At 33.1% G+C, this 19,851-nt stretch overlaps 1 protein-coding gene and 1 pseudogene across 1 annotated transcript in view; one reads left to right on the top strand and one right to left on the bottom strand.

The window, feature by feature from the left end:
* LOC102607529 (probable disease resistance protein At5g63020) overlaps nucleotides 1-19,851 on the bottom strand; it is a 155,549-nt gene that overhangs the window by 16,002 nt on the left and 119,696 nt on the right. The gene's annotated exons all lie outside the window — the stretch shown is intronic.
* LOC102608512 (uncharacterized) lies at nucleotides 6,865-7,867 on the top strand (annotated as a pseudogene).

Below are 19,851 nucleotides of genomic sequence, written 5' to 3'. Positions count from 1 at the left end.
AACCATACCGAATTCATCCATTTTATTTCTAAATACCCATTTAGTGCCTATAATGGATTGATGTTCCAGTTTAGGAACCAATTCCTATACTTTATTTCTCTCAAATTGATTTAACTCTTCTTGCATTACCATAATCCAAAACTTATCATTTTCCGCATCCGCAAAAGATTTTGGTTCAATTTGAGAAATAAATGCAGCATGCTCACATGTGTTTCTAAGTGACGATCTAGTTGTGATACCTTTTAAAGGATCACCTACAATTAAATCCTTAGAATGAGAGGAAACATACCTCCACTCCTTGGGGAGTGTTTGAGAACTACCTTCCTGTTGCTCCAGCTCCATATTTGTTTGTTCTTCTTGTCTATCCTCTTGATTTTCTTATGGTGCATTCTCTTGATTCTCTTTTGATGATTCTTCTTGTAACTCTCCATTTGTATCATCATTAACAACTCCTTTCTCAGCAGAGGAGGGGTTAGATTCATCAAACGTAATATGCATGGATTCTTCCACAACTAAAGTTCTTTTATTATAAACTCTATAAGCTTTGCTTGAGTTTGAATACCCGAGAAAGATGCCAACATCAGATTTTGGATCAAATTTACCAAGATTATTTTTTGTGTTTAAAACAAAACATTTGCATCCAAAAACTTTGAAATAACCAATGTTGGATTTTCTATCTTTCCAAAGCTCATAGAGAGTTTTATTGAGATAAGGTCTAATCAACACCCGATTTAAAACATAACAAGCGGTGTTGACGGCTTCGGCCCAAAAATATTTCGGTAATGCATTTTTATTTAACATGGTCCTAGCCATTTCTTGAATAGACATATCCTTTCTCTCAACAACTCCATTTTGTTGTGGAGTCCTAGGTGATGAAAATTGATGCTCAATGCCAAAATCATTACAAAAATTTTCAAATGCATGATTTTCAAACTCTCCACCATGATCACTTCTAATACAAGTAATATAATAACCCTTTTCATTTTGAACCTTTTTACAGAAAATTTTAAATGCATCAATGTCATCATCCTTATTAACTAAGAATAATACCCATGTGTATCTAGAATAATCATCTACAATTACAAATGCATAAAATTTGCCACTTAAACTAGCATATCTAGAGGGTCCAAACAAATCTATGTGAAGTAATTGAAGAGGTTTTAAAGTAGAGATATGATTCTTGTTTTTGAAAGAGGTTTTGATTTGTTTTCCAAATTGACATGCTTCACAAATTCTATCCTTTTGAAAACCAATTTTTGGAAGACCTTTAACTAAATAATTTTTCGAAATTTTTGAAATTAAATCCATGCTAGCATGTCCTAGTCTTCTATGCCATAACCAACCATCATTGTTAGAGTGCAATTTATGCACTAGTTTTGCATTGTTTACTTCTCTTAATATCGATGTTTTGCACTTAATAATAGTGATTTACTTGTGATTTACTTTTGTAGGTGCAATTCTATTGATTGGTGATAAAATTGAGCTACAAGATGATGTTTAGGGATGATTGTTCCCTTGGAGAAATTATGAGCGGCAGAAGAACTTTGTTGATAAGGCGTGGGCGCGTGCTGTCAACTGCGGACCTGCAGTTTTTAGTTTAACGTGTTTTATATTTTTGGCTATATTTGTAATTACGAATTTAATATTTCAGATATTAGGATTTTATTTTAAATAGAATTCTAAAAGAGAAGAGAGAGAGAGTATTTAAGGGAGGAATCTATTGTGGAAAATGGGGATTTTTTGGGGGATTGGAGAAAGAAAGAAACCCTAGACTTAATTTTTCTCTTCTCTTTATGAAGAACTAAACCTATTTTTCTGGTTGAAGGATAATGAAGCTTTGATTCATCACTACTGTGAGATCTTTCTTATACTTTAATTGTTTTATTACTTTTTGGGTATTTGTTTATTCTCTGAATTATTTTCATGATTATGTTTGTTAATTAGGTAATTGGCCACTATTTAATTATCAACTTAATCTATTGTCAATTAAAGGATTCATCGTATAAAGAATTTAATGCTTGTGACAAATAACATAGCAGAGAGTTGTGTTGTGAGAATAAACAATCTAATTTAAATGAATCATCATATGTGTTGATTAGGATTTGGGTCTCTCTGGTTTTTCAGGCTGTCAATTGATTAAATTCTATGATCGTATCTAGGGTTGTCTATTGATTAGGGAAATAACCAACGGTCGTACCTTGGTTATCGACTAGTTAAGGAGAGATTGGCTATTAGAGGGTCTCAGTAGCTATAACCGGTCTATTCATGAGTAATAATAATCTATATTTGAATCAATGATCAGTAGTCGAATCAAGCTGAGTTAATTCCTTCAACCAGAGCTTTCTCTAATTTGAATTACAACTTTAATTTGTATTCTTGTTATTTTAATTTGATTTTTATTATTGTCAACAATTCCCCCATTTTACGTTTTACGTTTCAAAAGGATTTAATTAATTACCGATCTCTGTGGACACGACCCTGCTCAATCACTATACACAATTTATTTAGAGTAGGAATTTATTTTTGTTGGCTTCGACACCCATCAATCATCATGCAATGCCGAAAAACATTTATCATGAGTAGATGCACACTCTATATCAATCGTGTAAACATTGCCACATCTATTTCCCATAAACAAAATTTTCCCATCACATGCATTCTCAATAACATATCTTGATTTATCAAAAATAACTTTATAGCCTTTGTCACATAGTTGACTAATGTTAATCAGATTGTGTTTCAAATTTTCAACCAAACATACATTTTCAATTAGAGTTGAAGAAATTTTACCAACATTTCCAATTCCGAGAATTTTTCCTTTTGAGTTATCTCCAAAAGATACATCTCCACCATTTTCGATTTTGGTAAAACTTGAGAACCATGCATAGTTTCCGGTCATATGCCTAGAACATCCGCTATCCAAGTACCATTTATTTTTCTTTTTCTTCAAGCCCTTCAAAGAAAATCTTATGTTTTAGGTACCCAAACCTTTTTAGGCCCTTGATCGTTAGCAACGGTTCCTTTTGGAACCCACACACATTTGACACCATTATATGCATTCCTTTTTACAAGACATCTATATTTCATGTGACCATTTTGATTGCAATAATCGCAAACAATCTTATGATCATTTGTGGAGGTAGCTTTAACAAAATAATTCTTATAATACTTTTACTTCAAGTTAGGCTTATACCCAAGTCCTCTTTTATCAAAAACACATTTTTGGGAGTTAAGCATGTTATCCAACATCTTTTGTCCATTTGTAAATTTTAGAACAACATTACTAAGTTCAATATTCTTTTTCTTGAGCATTTCATTTTCCTTTTTCAAATCATGTACATGTGACTCTAAATGCTCATGTGAAGTGCTAGATTTTTCATTTAATAATGCAACTCTATTATGCAAGGTTTTATTCTCTAATTCTAATCCTTTAGTCTTCTCATTCAATGGCTCATTGCATTTTTGCATGGTATCCTTTTCATTTGTAGATTCTAGCAATTTCTTTTTAAGGCATGCATTCTTTTTACCAATTTTCATCAACTCATCATGCATTTCTTTAAAAGCATCATACAATTCATCATAGGTTGGATCACTTACCTCATTGAGATCATCATCATCTCCTAGTGCCATAAATGCTAGGTTTGATACTTCTTGTGACTCATCTTCATCACTTGAATCTTCATCGCTATCATCCCAAGTAGCAACCATAGCTTTCTTCTTGAGTTTGTTGATAAGTGGGCATTCCGATCTTATATGGCCAGGCTTCTTGCATTCATAGCATATGATTACCTCTTTCTTCTCCTTTTGGTTTTTGAAATTTCTGAATTTTCTTTGGTCACCAGTTTTCTTGAAAAATTTTCTGAACCTCCTTGCTAGCATAGCCAACTCCTCATCATCCGGCTCACTTTCCTCATCACTCTCATGTTTGGTGACCTTGAGAGCAATGTTTTTCTTTCTTTCCTCATTTCCTCATTCAGCTGCCAAATCTCTCTCATAAGAAATAAGAGAACCAATTAAATCATCAGTAGGTAAGATATTCAAATCTTTAGCTTCCTCAATGGCAGTCCTTTTTGGTCTCCATTCCTTAGGTAATGACCTAATGATTTTCTCAACTTTCTCGCTATTTGAAAACGTCTTTCCTAGGGCTCCTAGAGTGTTTACTATGTCCGTAAATCTAGTATACATAGAATACACACTCTTATTTTGTTCCATTTGGAACAATTCATATTGCCGAGTGTACCTACTAATTTTAGACTCTTTCACTTGATTCGTGCCTTCATAAACAACTTCAAGTTGTGCCAAATTTCATTAGCACTTTCACAACTAGACACTCTATGAAACTCTTTCTTATCGAGTGCACAAAACAAGGCATTTATGGCTTTGGAATTTAGAGAAGCTTTTCTCTTTTCCAATTCATTCCATTCCCGTGAAGGTTTTGGAATGTCTTCCCCAATTTCGTTTTTAGTCAAAGGCATAAAAGGACCATCACATACAACTTCCCAAATTTCATAATCTAATGCTTGTAAATAAATTCTCATCCTAGTTTTCCAATATGGGTAGTCATTTCCGTCAAAGAACGGTGGCCTAGTTGTGGATTGTCCTTCCCTAAAGGTTGAATCAATTTGGATTGCCATAGATCTTTTACTCTAGACGGTTAAGTCCTAACAAGAGAACCAATCTCTGATACCAAATGAAATATAAGTAACGCAACCCAAGAGGGGGGTGAATTGGATTTTTAAAATTAATGCAATACAATTCGCACAATAAAATCAATCTAACGCCTTAATGAAATGGAGAACAATAAATTCAAGCAAGCATAAAAATAAAAGAGTTACGGAAGAGAAAAGCAAACACGCGGATATTTATCTGGTTCGGCAATCCCCGCCTACGTCCACGCCTCCAAGCCAACCGAGCTCGAGGATTTCACTATCCAAGCCTCCCAAGGCTTCAAGTTTTTACAATTGCCTTCCAAGGTGTCAATGAACCTTTACAACCAAGAGATTATCTCCCTAATCTCTTTACCCCAAGTGTTTCCCACACTTACACACTCACAATTTGATAAGAAATGAAAATTACAACAAAAACTCTCTTTAAGAGTGGATATGCAACTAATAGCTCAACAATGATTCAATCAATTATGATTTACGTTTTGGAAGCTCAATATATGTTGTATGATCTTATATTTGCGTGCATTAGTCCTTAGAAAGAAGTTTGAGTTGAGTTTTTATAGTGGAAGCCCAAAAACTAGTCGTTATAGGCAAAATCCCGTGCTCAAGCGGTTAGCCGCTTGATTATCCGGCTAGCCGCTCAGGAACAGTAATATTACCGTTATTTTTGAATTTTGCTACAGTAATACTGTTCACTGAAACTACACTTTGACTCAAAACTGTCTATAATTATACTATGGACTAATGCAGTGCGCGATCTTCTCAATTCTAAAAGCCAAAAGGTCAGTCAACTCTCTAAACCGTAATTTTCTGTTTGTTTCCCGAGAAAATCCATGAAAATAAACCGTTAAATGTAGCAATTTTAGCATGTTATGGCTGAAATTTTGAACCTCACCTGTTGCTTGTTCCTCTCGAAATATGCAATCTTCTAATTTTGATTTTTGACACAAATTAGAATTGAGTTCTTCCAATTCGATATATCGATCTCATGTTATACAATTCCTGTGTGTGGTAGAATGCTGTGCTTCACTTCCTTTGCGCATAATTGCAAAATTTTTTTGAGCTCTGTTTCTCTTGGAATTTAGGATTGTCTCCAAAGAGCATAACTTATTAATTTGTACAGGAGCTTCTGAAATAGTGAAAGCTTCTTGCTTCACTCCCGAATTTGGAGTTCATTCTCTGACCAATTTTTATTTTTTTTAATGGTTAATTAGTTTTTGATTGATGCTTGGTTTGTTTGTGCATGCCATTTGTTTGCTTTCGTGCCCTCATTTTATTTGAGTTAAGTTAGAATTTACGCGTCTCCATTTTGTTTCCTTTTTACAAAGGAGATGAAGAGTTAAGTTAGAATTTACAATTAGCTGCTCGTTATCTAACTTTCACTCGTCTTTTCTTTGGGATTGTGGTCTGAGCTATTTGATGACCAAAACTCTGTAAACATCCATGAACAATGAACCTTAGGAGTTTTAATGGATTTAATGAGGATCTGTTGGCATCATTATTGTCAAAATCTGTCGTATGGAAGCTTTTGCTCAGTTCTGTCTAGTATAGTAAATCATGGAACTTCCCCTAAGAAGGCAATTCACCAAGATACTTTCAGATTTTTAAGTTGAATATTCTTACTGCATTTTATTTGGCTGCGTGCATTAGGATCGTTTACTTAAAACTTTTTGTTGTAGAGGTAGACAGAATATTGGTTTGGTGTGTGATGAGGTGGTGATGCAAAGACTTTAAATCGAAAGAAATGTCCGTAACTTTGCAAGATGATTATAGACCCGTGAATTAACCGGTCAGACTACAAGAAAGCTTTCCATAACAAATGAGGGACCTGTACTGATTTTCATCAATAAATATTACAGTTGAGGACAAAATGCAATGCCATTTGTGCTTTGAGATTTTCATCAGTAAAATAGTTGAAATATTGGTCTTCTTGAATGTTTTTGTGCAAAGTTCTAATTGCTTGCTTCTGTAAGGCGCGCTATGTCAAACATTTTCTCAAGTTAAGGAGGAAAAGCATGTGTTCTTTTCAAATTTCAAGCCATTCTGCAGTTTTTAGCTTTCTAGGATACTGTTTGAAGTATTAACATGTAAGATCGACACCTAATGTTTTTCTTGTCTATATATCTTAGTACTCTCCTTTTCTCTCCTTGTATCACTTTCAACTGTTTTACTGATAAGTGAGGATAGAGACAGAGGGATGAAGTTCAAAGCATTTCTCACAGAGAATGGAGTAAATCTCTTAGAAAAAAGATTCCTAACTGCCCTAGACAAAATGGGGAAGGTATGCCACCTCTTCCTCACTAGAGAGAAAGCGTACTTCCTCCACAACCTTCTCAGTGGTGAAGGGATTCAATGTGTTGCCCAGTTTCATAAGGAAACTCTCTTCGATGATTACCGCATCTCAAGCCAAAATGAGGACTGCATTGCCTTTGCCATAGACATAGCGCTTCTTCAGCGTGCTGTTTGAAGTAGTGTCAGTATTTGCTCTGAAATTGGTGCAGCTGGATCCGCTGCCAATCGCCTCCAAATAAAATTGGTGAAGAAGCTGCCTCCAAATTGTACTCAAGCAATGCCTTTCCTTACCTTTGAAACCAAAGGGTACAGGTCTGCAGTAATTCAAGATGTTCCAATTTCAAAACCACTGTCAAGGGCTCAAGTACTTGAACTTCAAACTGCTTTAGATATGGCTCAAGATTTACCTCCGACTCTGGTTCAGGTTCCGGATTTGAATCAGCTGCAGAATTTCGTAGACCGGATGAAGCATGTTGGTGATTTGTTAAATGTCTCCATTTTCAAATATGGGGATCTCCATTTACAAATATCAACAACTCTGATCACACTAGGTGCTGAGTTTAGAAAATTGTTGGTTATTGGAGAGAAAGCTGTAGCTCCATCTGAGGACCGAAATTTGAGTGCTCAGACTGGATCAGAGAGGGCAATATCCAGAGGGTATGCTCAATCTGTGCAAGTAAGCGTGAAGCACTTTTCAAAAAGCCTCCAGTGTCACCTAGCAAGGCCGGATTGTGCATTCTATGGTATTGCTTCACTGGGTGCTTGCTTGACGGTGATATTCCAGTTCTTCATTCCTGGCACACATCAAACTGATAAATCAATCAGTCTGCATTGCAGGCTTCCAGTGCTCGACCCGGGCACATAGTCTATCAATTAACCGTCTCTGGCTAAGGCTCGAGCCTCTGAAGTCTTATGGTAACTTGGATCCTCTTGAATATTTTGGGATTGAAATGAGATATGATGAATGAATTAAAATACAATTCTAATATTTGGAATATATTCGTATGCCAAAATTGGAAATACTGAACATTGAAATGATGAACTTCCGCGTGTTTACATTAACAATCATATATTTTTATGTTTTTTACCTGTTGCAGAAATTTTGGGTACATAGGTTGAAACTTAATTATCAAATAAAAAGAGAGAAGGAAAAAGGAAAGAAATTTATTCACATTGCATAGGATTAATTTTCACTTTTTTTAAAAAAAAAATTTAAATTACTATCTCGCTTGCATAATTGGCAATTAACGGAATGTTTAAAATGTATAATATGTGCATTAACGGAAAAAAAAAAAAACAAATAACAGATAAAGAATAAGGGTGAATGCTTTTTAGTCTCCACTATTTAAACTAATTATTATTTGCTTGTGGTATTTTTTTAAAATTATTCAAAGCAGCTCTATAGTAATTTTCATAATTGCTGGATCTAACTTTTTATGGATAAGATAACATTTCTATTGATATAGCTTAGAACTCAAAAATATCGAACATGCAATAATTGAAAAATAAAGAATCATTAAATAAATTGTAGTGGAAACATATATAAAATAAAGATCTTTTGAAACATTTTTAAAATTACGTGGATTAGTTAGGTAATTGGCTTAAATTGCCAGGATAGAAAAACCATTTACCCATAAAAATAATAACAGCGATACTAATAATTATAAAGACATAATAATAATAATAATAATAATTATATGGGCAATGATGATGACGATAGCAATAAGCAATTCATTTGAGATTTTCTTAAATATGCAATAGGTTTGAACTAAAAATTTAGACTTTTTAACAATTCTACCAATCAATTTTTATCGGGTTCAAGCTACTTCAGCATTTCTACAGCATACATGTTTCCAAATTCCTCACAAGTCCAGTCATGATGGCAAATCTTAGAGTATAAGTGAAATTAATATGTATGTTTTCCAGAAACAACCGTAAATTTCCTTTCGTGAATTACTTATCTTTTTGTATATTGTTATTGTTGTTTTATACGGACGGTTGCCTGTTTATTTTCATCCAATTTTTCACCTATACCATTCACACAAATCTCTCCTCCATTCCAAATGGCCACTAATTTTTTTTTTTTTTTTAAATCTATCAGATTGCAAAAGATGTAGAATCTCTAGGAAAGCAGCAAGAGCTGCAGAACACTGATTAACAAACTGGTGAAATTTTGGGCCAAGCCGAAATAGCATTGACTGCTGCCTCTTCACTTTCCATTCGTCAATTTCCGAATAGCATGGCTTTTCAGAATGTGTTCTATGCATGTGCATTGTGCTGGGTCCAATTAAATTTGGTACATTTTTTTTTCATAATTTTTTTATGATTTAAAAATAAATAACGTTAGTTATTGCTATAAAAGAATACACACACATATGTATAAGCTAAAAGAAAAGGGAAGACAAAACTTTAAGTTACTTTTATAAATTTTGAGAATCTCTTTTTTAATAGAAAAGATATCCAGAAGATTTTTCTAGAAAAGTTTAAATTTAAAGACTATGTTGTAAAAATGCATAGATTATTTATTTATATAGAAATTTTTTAATATAAATCCAAACTTTTAAAAATTTAATTATTTATAAATTTAAGAGTTAATATAACTACTTTAAGCATTATTTGATATTGTGATTGGGCATGGAGGTGTAATTTAAAACTACATCACCTACTTCATTCTACACTTTTATAACAAGAAGCTTGGAATACTAGCATGTTGCTTCTCTTTTGCATAAGGTTGTTTTTAGGCTGCCTTTCATTTCATCTAGCTTTTGTAATATTTTAATTTAGCTAGTTTTCTTGTTATATTTTTATTTTTATTTTGATAAAATCTCCTCACTCACCTTGGTGAGGATTTATCCCAAAATAATAATAATATCAACTGTCGTAATTTTTAGCAGTCTCACCCTCATTCATTGAGGGTCTTAGCTGTGTAGGACTTGACCAGACAATTAGTTGGGTCAACTTTGAAACGTTGGACCAAATTCCAGCTTGAAATGAAAGTCTGTAAGTGTCCAATTACATGAAATTTGGCTATAATGGTTTTAACGAAGGACTACTTCCTTTATTTCACGTTGAAAAAGAACTTAACAATAATTAACGTGTGGTGCTAGCTTTTAGTAGTACAAGATCTTTCCAATGTCATGCTACAAAGAAAAGTGTTGAAATTTGAAAATTAATTGAGAATGGAAATTAAATCATCATTTTGGGTAAGACATAATTTAGCAAAAACTTATAGCATTAACAATGAGTATCGTTTGCACCACTTTCTACCCACCATTGACTCTTGGAATGAAATGGCGTTTTCATGGAAACCCTGAAAGCTCCCGATGGTTTCTGGTGATGATAGCAAGATCTTCGCATTGTGGAATGGCTTTTATTTATGTCAAATATTTCTATAATAATTTATAACTCTTCCTTTGAGTGTTTTTCTTAAAGTTTAACCAAAGTCCTCTCTGTAATAAAGTTGGTGTTTGGTGCACTACTCGTTAAGTTGCGTTTGAGATTGAACTCGGGCAACTGTAACTTAAAAGATACAGTACTAAAGTGTTTGATAAACACTAGCTGCTGTAACTTGAAAACTATGTTTATATAATTTTTCACTTGTATAATAAAAAAACTATTATATCTTTAATAATTTTATCAAAATTATTATTTAAAATTTATATTTACTATATATTATTAACTTTTATTTCATAGTTACAGTTTTTTTTTCCACAGCAGCTGTAGCTTAAAAGATACAGTACATCAATTTCAAATACACTCTTAGTACTTTTTGACAAAAGTTCTACGAAGTAAATTAAAATCCAATTGTAAGAAGCATAACATTGGTGCTCTAAAACACAAGTTTTACGTCTTCATTGAAACATAGAGAGACTGGAATTACTCTTAGCACAATTCTTGCATAAGGTAAAAACTTACTGATTCAAAAAATTTTAGGCAGGAGAAAATATTTTGCAGGAACCAAATAGAATGCACATAGCAATAGTAAATCTATTTCGTTATCGACATAATCTATTTAATTTATTCCCATTCTTACCTTTGGCAACAAGTCTATGTAATTACTAGTGGTAAGACAGAATCTGAGTCAAAACTGGAGATGAGATATTGGAGAAAACCAAATAGAGACGACCGATGATTGAACAACTTAAAATCAAATAGCAACCACCGATGATTGAACAACTTCAGTCTATTTCGTTTCCTCCAATTCTCACCTTAAGTTGCAACTGTTTATCACAAAATTTTCGTTACCATTGTGAGTATAGGCAGACAGAACGCCAACATAAGTTACCTCATCTGGTCTGATCGAAGCCCTAAGCATTTGGGAAAACATATCAAGAGCTTTATCACCATGGCCACTGATGGCAAGGCCAACAATCATGGCCGTCCATGTGAATTTGTCCTTTCGAAGCATCTTCCTGAATACCCTTTGAGCTTTCTCAACATCTCCGCATTTACAGTACATGTCTATCAAAGCATTCCCCACAAATATATCATTCTTGACCTTGTTTTTGTCAGTGTAAGTCTTTATCCATTCTCCCAGTTCTAGTGCCCCCAGATTCGCACAAGCTGTAAGAATCCTAACAATGGTAAACTCGTCTCGCCTTATATTTGAAGTTTGCATCTCCCGGAAAAGTGTCAAAGCCTCTCTATACCTATTCACTCGAAGGTACCCATCAATCATGGCAGTCCATAAGACATAATCTCGTTCTGGCATCTGAGCAAAATACTGTCGAGCTATATCGACTTGTCTTCTATTTATATACCCCAACACAATGGTAGTCCAAGAAATTACATCTTTATTCTTCATGTTCCCAAAAATCTCAAGAGCAAAACCCATTTCTCAGTGAGAGGAGTTCCTTATGCTTAGGCAATTGGCAGTTTGGTGTACACCATGATTTGTGCAAGACCAGCTATTGCCTATGCAGTCAGTGTAGTCAGTCGGTTTCTCTTCAATCTCGGCAAAGAGCACTGGACAACAGTGAAATGAATTCTCAGATATCTTATAGGCATTTCCAGAATATGTTTATATTTTGGTGGTGACAAACTTGTGTTACAAGTGTGTAGATATGACAGGAGATGTTGATTCTGAAAAATCCCTACAATGATATTTGCTCACTTTTGTAGGGAGAGCAGTCTCATCACAATCTAGACTTAGTAATGAGTTGTCCTTTCTACCACGGAAGCAAATGATATTACAATTATTGAAGGTTACAAAAAAAATATTTTTGATAAAGAATTTCCTACAAGAGCTGGGTGTAAAACAAGACAACTGGCCATGGACCTTGCATTGAGCAGCAACACCTGCCGTCATTAGTGCACTGAACCAGTAGCTCCTCGAATCGCAGCCACAACACCTCCCATCGTTAGTGCACCGAAACAGCTTCTCCCCCCATTGAAACAACAACACCTGACATTGCCAGAAATAATAGCAGTTGAAGCGTCGCAAGTTAATCTCGCATGAAAGCAACAGCCGATAGGCAGCCACTACAAAAATGATGATGATGATGATTTTTTTTTGAAATGATGATGATTATTATTCTTATTATTATTGTTATTTTTGGCATAATAAATAATTATTGTTGTTGTCATGATTGTTATTATTAATTTTATCATTTTTATTATTGAAATAAAGTTATTATTGTTATTAACAATAACTTTTTAAATAATAATAATAATATAACAAACAATAATGATAATATTATCATCATTATTAATTCTTTTTAATAATACGACAAATATTATAATAAATGTTAAATAATAATAATTAGAATAACAAACCAAGGGTATTTTAGTAAATTAAAATAATTCATTCCGATTCAAGGACAACATAAACACATTAACGGCAGTACAACTCATTCTGATTTCAGTCTATTCTAATTACTGATAAGTAAATGAACCATAATTGTTTTCTACCAATTATTTTATTTTATGTTAAATTATAAATTTAGATTATTTTTGGATCTATAGGGCAGTTAGAGATAATATCGACACACCAACACAATAGTGAGAACAATTGAACATGCCAATATGGTTGCAGAACATTATGTCCAAATGCCAATATAGTTGTTGCCAGTCAACTTAAGACTACTTGTAGAAGTTACCAACTTCAGTCCCCAAAGCTTCTACCCTTGACAGCCAGCATAGTGAGTGGTATAAAATTTTTTTTTAAGAATAATTTATTTATTTATTTTTAACTGATTTTAGTTATTTAGATAACTGATTAATATTGAAAAATATATATTTAATAAAAATAAAAATTATTATTTTTCATTTATTGATTGATACGCTCATAATTTATATATTATTTTCACATTTTTATCTTAATTTTCTGTTAAATTATATTTTGATTATGTTAATTTTTTTTATATTTTTATATTTTATTATTATAAGTCTATTTTAAGAATAAAGAGAAAATAAAAGAAAATCGAAAGCCGAAGACATTAGGAAAAGAAATGTGGGCGGCCGAATTAATTAATTAATTAACAAAAAGGACAGCGGCTGCTTGCATTAATTTAAAAAAGGAAAAAGATAAAGTTTGGAATCACGAGTGGGATGGGGCAGCGGCTTCAATTATAATGGAGAGCACTTGAATTAATTAAAATATGTTGAAATCTGAATGAGTGGAATCAGAATGAGTTGTATTGCGATTGATGTGTTTATTTTGTTTCGAAATCAAAATGAATTATTTTAAGTTACTAAAATATCTTTAGTTTGTTATTCTAATTATTATTAATTAATATTTATTATAATATTTGTCATATTATAAAAAAGAAATAAGTGATTAATTACTTTCTTAAGTAAATTTAAATTTATCGTTTTCAATTATATGTTTATAATTTGCATTTTCTACCAATTATCTTTATTTTATGTTAATTTGTATATCTAGATTATTTTTGGATTTATAGGGACAATTAGATATAATGTCAATACACCAATACTATAGTGAGAACATGCCAATATGGTTGCAATACGTTATGTCTAAATACTCATATAGATCTAAAGTGAATTTAGAAGTAAATTTAGATCTATAGATTAACATGCACATTAGGTCTAAATATGTATATGGTTCCAAAGTGAATTTAGATCTATATATTAACACATAATAAAAATAAATTATAAACATGTAGTTCAAAATAATAAACTTTAAACTTACTAGAGAGGGTAATTAATTATATAATTTATGTTTTTGAGCTTCATCCTTCACCTTATCTTAAAAAATTTGCCACATGAATGGGTAAATAATCAATAAAATAAAAATTGTTATCACAACAGTAATTTAAATAAATCAAAATTACGTTCTTTTTTCCCATTTTTAGAGGGGAAAAAAGGGAACGAAAACTATACATTTTTCAAATTTTATGTTATGTTTTCCAACTTATGTGCTACATAAGTAACAGTATTAAATTTAAAAATTATAAAGAAAGAAGGCTATACCATAAAATCATATTCTATACTCTGTAGCATGACCCTAACATCCTTGATTATTGGCGATCGCATGCATGCTTTCAAATTAAAGTAGTGGACCATTAGTTGATGTGGTTTTTTTGGCATTGAAAGACAATTTTAAAATGACTTGTCAAGCGAAAGTATAAGCACATTTGACAATATGCCAGAGTTTGGTCTTATTAGCCCTCATAGATATTGTAAATTTATGAGGTACAAATTGATTGAAGCTCTACTTTGAGATAAACCACGAAGAGATTTCAAATTGTCCAACTATGGATTATGATACTTAACATACGCTAATGTTGGTGTTAAAAGCCAAAAAAAAAAATGCTAATGATGGAACTGACATAGCATTAGGACATAATTTAATTTAACTGAATACATGGAAAAGTCTTGTTTTTAGAAAATAAAGACTCCAACACTCTTTACGTTTTCGAAATCTAAAAAAGAAGAAGAAGAACAGAGAAAACAGAGCACACTCATCACGCGTTTAAAGAAGATATACTAATTTTTTTTTTCATGTTTGAATAGGCAATGGAAGAAGAGTTTTTGGAGTTTCACGTTGCTTTTGAAAGGGGAAGGCTAATCTTTTTCAGGTAATTCTTTTTATAAACCACATGATTTTTATGACTTAATTTTGATGAATGTTAGATTGGTGATTGTTTGAAGAATTGATGTAATAAAAGTACTGCTGAATCTCTTAAATTCCAAAGATCTTATTTTTTAAAAAAAAATTCAGATTTTATGAACTAGACATCTTAAGCTTTCTATTGAATTATTTTGTGATCCCAAGAATTTAATTTCTTATGAGTTTCTGAAGTTGTAACACATTCGCTGGGAAATTATGATTTCTGCAGCAGTTCCGATTTCTATAATTTTTCAGATATGTAAAAGCAGTTTAAGAAACTTTTAAATTATTAAGATATTTATATATACTAATTACTATCACTGTATTCAATTACTGTATGATTTCAGTTTTGCATACAAATTTGGTCTGCTGCAATTCTGTAAAGAATTGTAAAGGTTGACATCAAGTATATATTGGGATACTTATACCTATGAATTAAGGACGAATAAAATTATTGTTAAGGTCAGAAGGGATTATGATATTGATGTGGTTGAGATTCTTGTTTGTTTGCTACGGTTCAAGGTAAATTTATTCATGTACGATCTGTTATATGATAAATGTTGTTTTATAAATGATTTAAGAATTATGTTAATTTGGTCTTTAAGAAAATAATTATTCCATGATGGGTCTAAACTTTAAGGAATTCATAGAGAAACGCTGTGACTAAAAAATCAGTGTAAATTGTAATTCTGACAACCAACGATGTGTCTGAAAATCACAGGCAACCAACGACGTGTCTGAAATTATTAATAAAGGTGACAGGGAATGCAAGTATGCAGAGAATATCATAGCTGGCCTTTGTTTTTAATGCATCTGCGCATGCCGTATTTGACACTCGGAAGATGATTTAAGAATTATGTTAATTTGGTCTTTAAGAAAATAATTATTCCATGATGGGTCTAAACTTTAAGGAATTCATAGAGAAACGCTGTGACTGAAAAGTCAGTGCAATACTGCAATATCATTTTAGATCCAGCTAGAATAAATAGATGGCACTCAATTCCAAATGTAAATTGTAATTCTGACTGTGCTTTTGCATATGAAAATCACAGGCAACCAACGATGTGTCTGAAATTATTAATAAGGTGACAGGGAATGCAAGTAACACTGACTGTGCTTTTGCATATGAAAATTCACAGGCAACGAACGACGCGTCTGAAATTATTAATAAGATGATAGGGAATGCAAGTATACAAAGATTATCATAGCTGGCCTTTGTTTTTAATGCATCTGCGCATGCCGTATTTCACACTCGGAAGAATTTTGGTCATGACGAGTTGCAGACTTTTAGTAAGTCATTTGGGCATGACGACTTTTCTCTAATTGTTTCTTACACATAAATTTTAAGGGCCACTAACTTAAAAATCTATCATATTTTCTTAATTAAGTTTTAAGATCGAGTGATTTTCAAAAAATGTTATATAGGAGGACAAAAATATTATTTAACTTTTTCACTTCTTCTACCTTTTAAAGATAAAAATTGAAAAAAAAAATTGAAGGCCGACTCAAGATATTATTATAAGATGAAGAATTGTGATCAGGTGGAGCGATTGCCCACTTGGCTAGTTCTCTCAATGAGATCATGGACTATAACTCTCTATAAGAGTGTAAGGAGAGAGCTGTTTGTTGCATTCCTTCTATTGTCCTCGCAATTACAATTGGGTGTCTATTTTCTTTTACTTTTTAGTCATTTTCTTTTACTTGTTTTTTCGAAAATGTCCATTCCGAATATTTGCAAATACGTGTAGTTTTTCACTAAGAAAGATTTCACGCATAAAAAATGTGGGTAAAATAAAAAGCCGCAATCAAATTAATAATTAACAATTAGCTAGGCTTAATCAAATTAATATATAACATGTGGAGCCTAGTCATATCTTAGGTCAAGATTCTATCCCACTCAAAGATATTAATAGTAATTAACAAATTAAAATAAAGTAACATAAAAATGGACAGATCATAACTTCTTCCATTTACCAAAATGTCTATTGAAACATTATTAGTCTATTTTGTTATATGATCAAGCCACCGACACGAGAAGATAATATTATTCGCTTTAGAAAAATAGATCACGACTATTCAATGGTTGTGATGTGACTGCAGTGTAGAAAAAATATTATGTGAATGCAGAATCAAACCTAAATGGTCAAGTACGGAGCCATCACCGCCGGTATTCAGTACAGCTCTTTGCTTTTTCTATTTTCTCTCTCTGTTTGGTCTTGCGATATATTCTTTTGTGGACTAAATTTTTCCTTTTCTTTTTTTTTTCGTTTTTTTACGGATAGAAGATGATAAATGGTCGACTATTGGGTGGTGGTAGGGTATGTTGATTGATGAAATTTTTCTACCATGATGGAGATTGAAAATAAATTATTATGAAGTGAGATCATAGCAATTTAGTTTATAGCAATCAATTGCGTACTATAATATTAGGCGATGGATTCCTTTGATCATTTTATAAATTCGCGGTGCTAATTATACTTCTGAGACCCGTTTAGGATTTTTTTCACAAATCTCAAAAGTAATTTAAAAAAAATTAAAAGTTAATTTTTTTTAAAAATCACTTTTGTCACAATTACCCATCCTACAACATATTTTGAAAAGAATGAAGGAGTATATAGGTGGCACTCAATTGTAATTGTAAAATGTAACACTGACTGTGCTTTTGCATATGAAAAATCACAAGCAACGAACTACGTGTCTGAAATTATTAATAAGATGATAGGGAATGCAAGTATACGAAGACTATCATAGCTGGCCTTTGCTTTTAATACGACTGTGCATGCCGTATTTCACGCGCGGACGAATTTTCAATTTTGGTCATGACGAGTTGACGACTTTTAGTAAGTCTTATGGGCTTACTTGCAAATAAAATTTAAGGGCTTATAAATCTATAATATCTTCTTAATTAAATTTTGAGATCGAGTGACTTTCAAGAAATGTTATTAAAGTACGAGGACAAAAATACTATGTAGACTTTTTCACCTCTACCTTTTAAATGTTAAAATTAAAAGAAAAATTCAAGGCCTACTCATGATATTATTATAAGATGAAGAATTTTGATAAGGTGGAGCGATTGCCCACTTGGCTAGTTATCTGAATGAGATCTGACCACATGGACTATCGCTCTCTATAAAGAGTAAGGAGAGTGATGGTGCCCACCTGACCAGCCCTCACAAGGTGAATAAGCTTCTGCGACTGTAAAATCATAGACACCACAACCGAATACATACTGTGTTGCATTCCTTCTATTGTACTCTGAATCTCATACAAACTATGGGTAATATTTTGGGAATCCAACTTACATGTGATGCCCTTTCCACTGGCTTCATCAATTGTACCCGCAGAAAAGCAGCATATCTAAGCCAGCTTGAAAATAATCTGGTTGCCGTCCAGACCGAATTGCAGAAACTAATTGAAACAAAGAACGATGTGATGATGAGGGTCGCTAATGCTGAGCAACAACAACTAAGACGGCTGAACAGAGTGCAAGGTTGGAGGCTGTGGAAGCTGAAGTAGGTGAATTGAGAAGGGACAGCTCTCAAGAAATTGAAAAACTATGTCTTGGAGGCTACTGCTCCAAGAACTGCAAGTCAAGCTACAAGTTTGGGAAAAAGGTGTCTAAAAAGCTGCAGCTTGTGGCTACTTTAATAGATGATGGAGCTTTTGCAGTGGTAGCTGAAAAGGTACCACAACCAGCAGTGGATGAAAGGCCTCTTCAGCCAACAATAATCGGCCTAGAATCATCATTTGATCAAGTTTGGAGATGTCTTGTAGAAGGACAATTTGGAATCATCGGACTTTATGGCATGGGGGGAGTCGGCAAGACTACACTATTAACCCAAATCAACAACAAGTTCCTTAATACACCAAATTATTTTGATATTGTGATTTGGGTGGTGGTGTCAAAAGACATGCAACTTGAGAGAATTCAACAGAAAATCGGAGAAAGAATAGGATGGCTTCAGAATAGAAGCTTTGAAGAGAAAGCATCAGGCATATTCAATTTATTGAGCAAAATGAAATTTCTGCTATTGTTAGATGATATATGGGAAAGAATTGATTTAGCCAAAGTGGGTGTCCCTTTTCCTGCGAGTTCAAGAAATGCATCAAAGATAGTCTTTACGACTCGTCTTGTGGACGTCTGTGGCCTCATGGAAGCTCAAAAAAAGTTCAAGGTGGAGTGTTTGGCAGATCAAGATGCTTGGGAATTGTTCCTAAAGAAGGTCGGAGAAGAGACTCTTGAAAGTCATCCCGATATTCCGGAGTTAGCCCAAACTGTGGCAAAGGAGTGTAGTGGTTTGCCACTTGCACTTATTACCACCGGTCGTGCCATGAGCAGCAAGAAGACACCCGAAGAATGGAGCTATGCAATTCAGATGTTAAGGAGATCAGCTTATGAATTTCCAGGTATGGAGAAAGAGGTGTTTCGTCTTTTAAAATTCAGTTATGATAGTTTGTCTAGTGACGTCCTTAGATCTTGTCTGTTATACTGTAGTTTATTTCTTGAGGATTATCAAATTAGCAAAATTGAATTGGTAGGGTGTTGGATTGGTGAGGGTTTTCTAAAGGAATATAAAGGAATTAATGGAGTACATAACCAAGGATACTACATTATTGGTGTTCTTGTTCATGCATGCCTATTGGAAGAAGCAGGATCAGATTATGTAAAACTGCATGATGTGATTCGTGATATGACCTTGTGGATAGCCTGTGAAGTGGAGAATGAAAACTTTTTGGTTTCTGCCGGTATTGAATTAACTGAACCACCCGAGGTTAAACAATGGGAAGATAAGAGAAGGATATCGTTGATGAGAAATAAAA

Source organism: Citrus sinensis, chromosome 7 (genome assembly GCF_022201045.2).
Source record: "Citrus sinensis cultivar Valencia sweet orange chromosome 7, DVS_A1.0, whole genome shotgun sequence".
NCBI classification, from domain to species: Eukaryota; Viridiplantae; Streptophyta; class Magnoliopsida; order Sapindales; family Rutaceae; genus Citrus; species Citrus sinensis.
The sequence above is the reverse complement of the archived record's forward strand: the minus strand, read 5'-3'. Positions and strand labels throughout refer to the sequence as shown.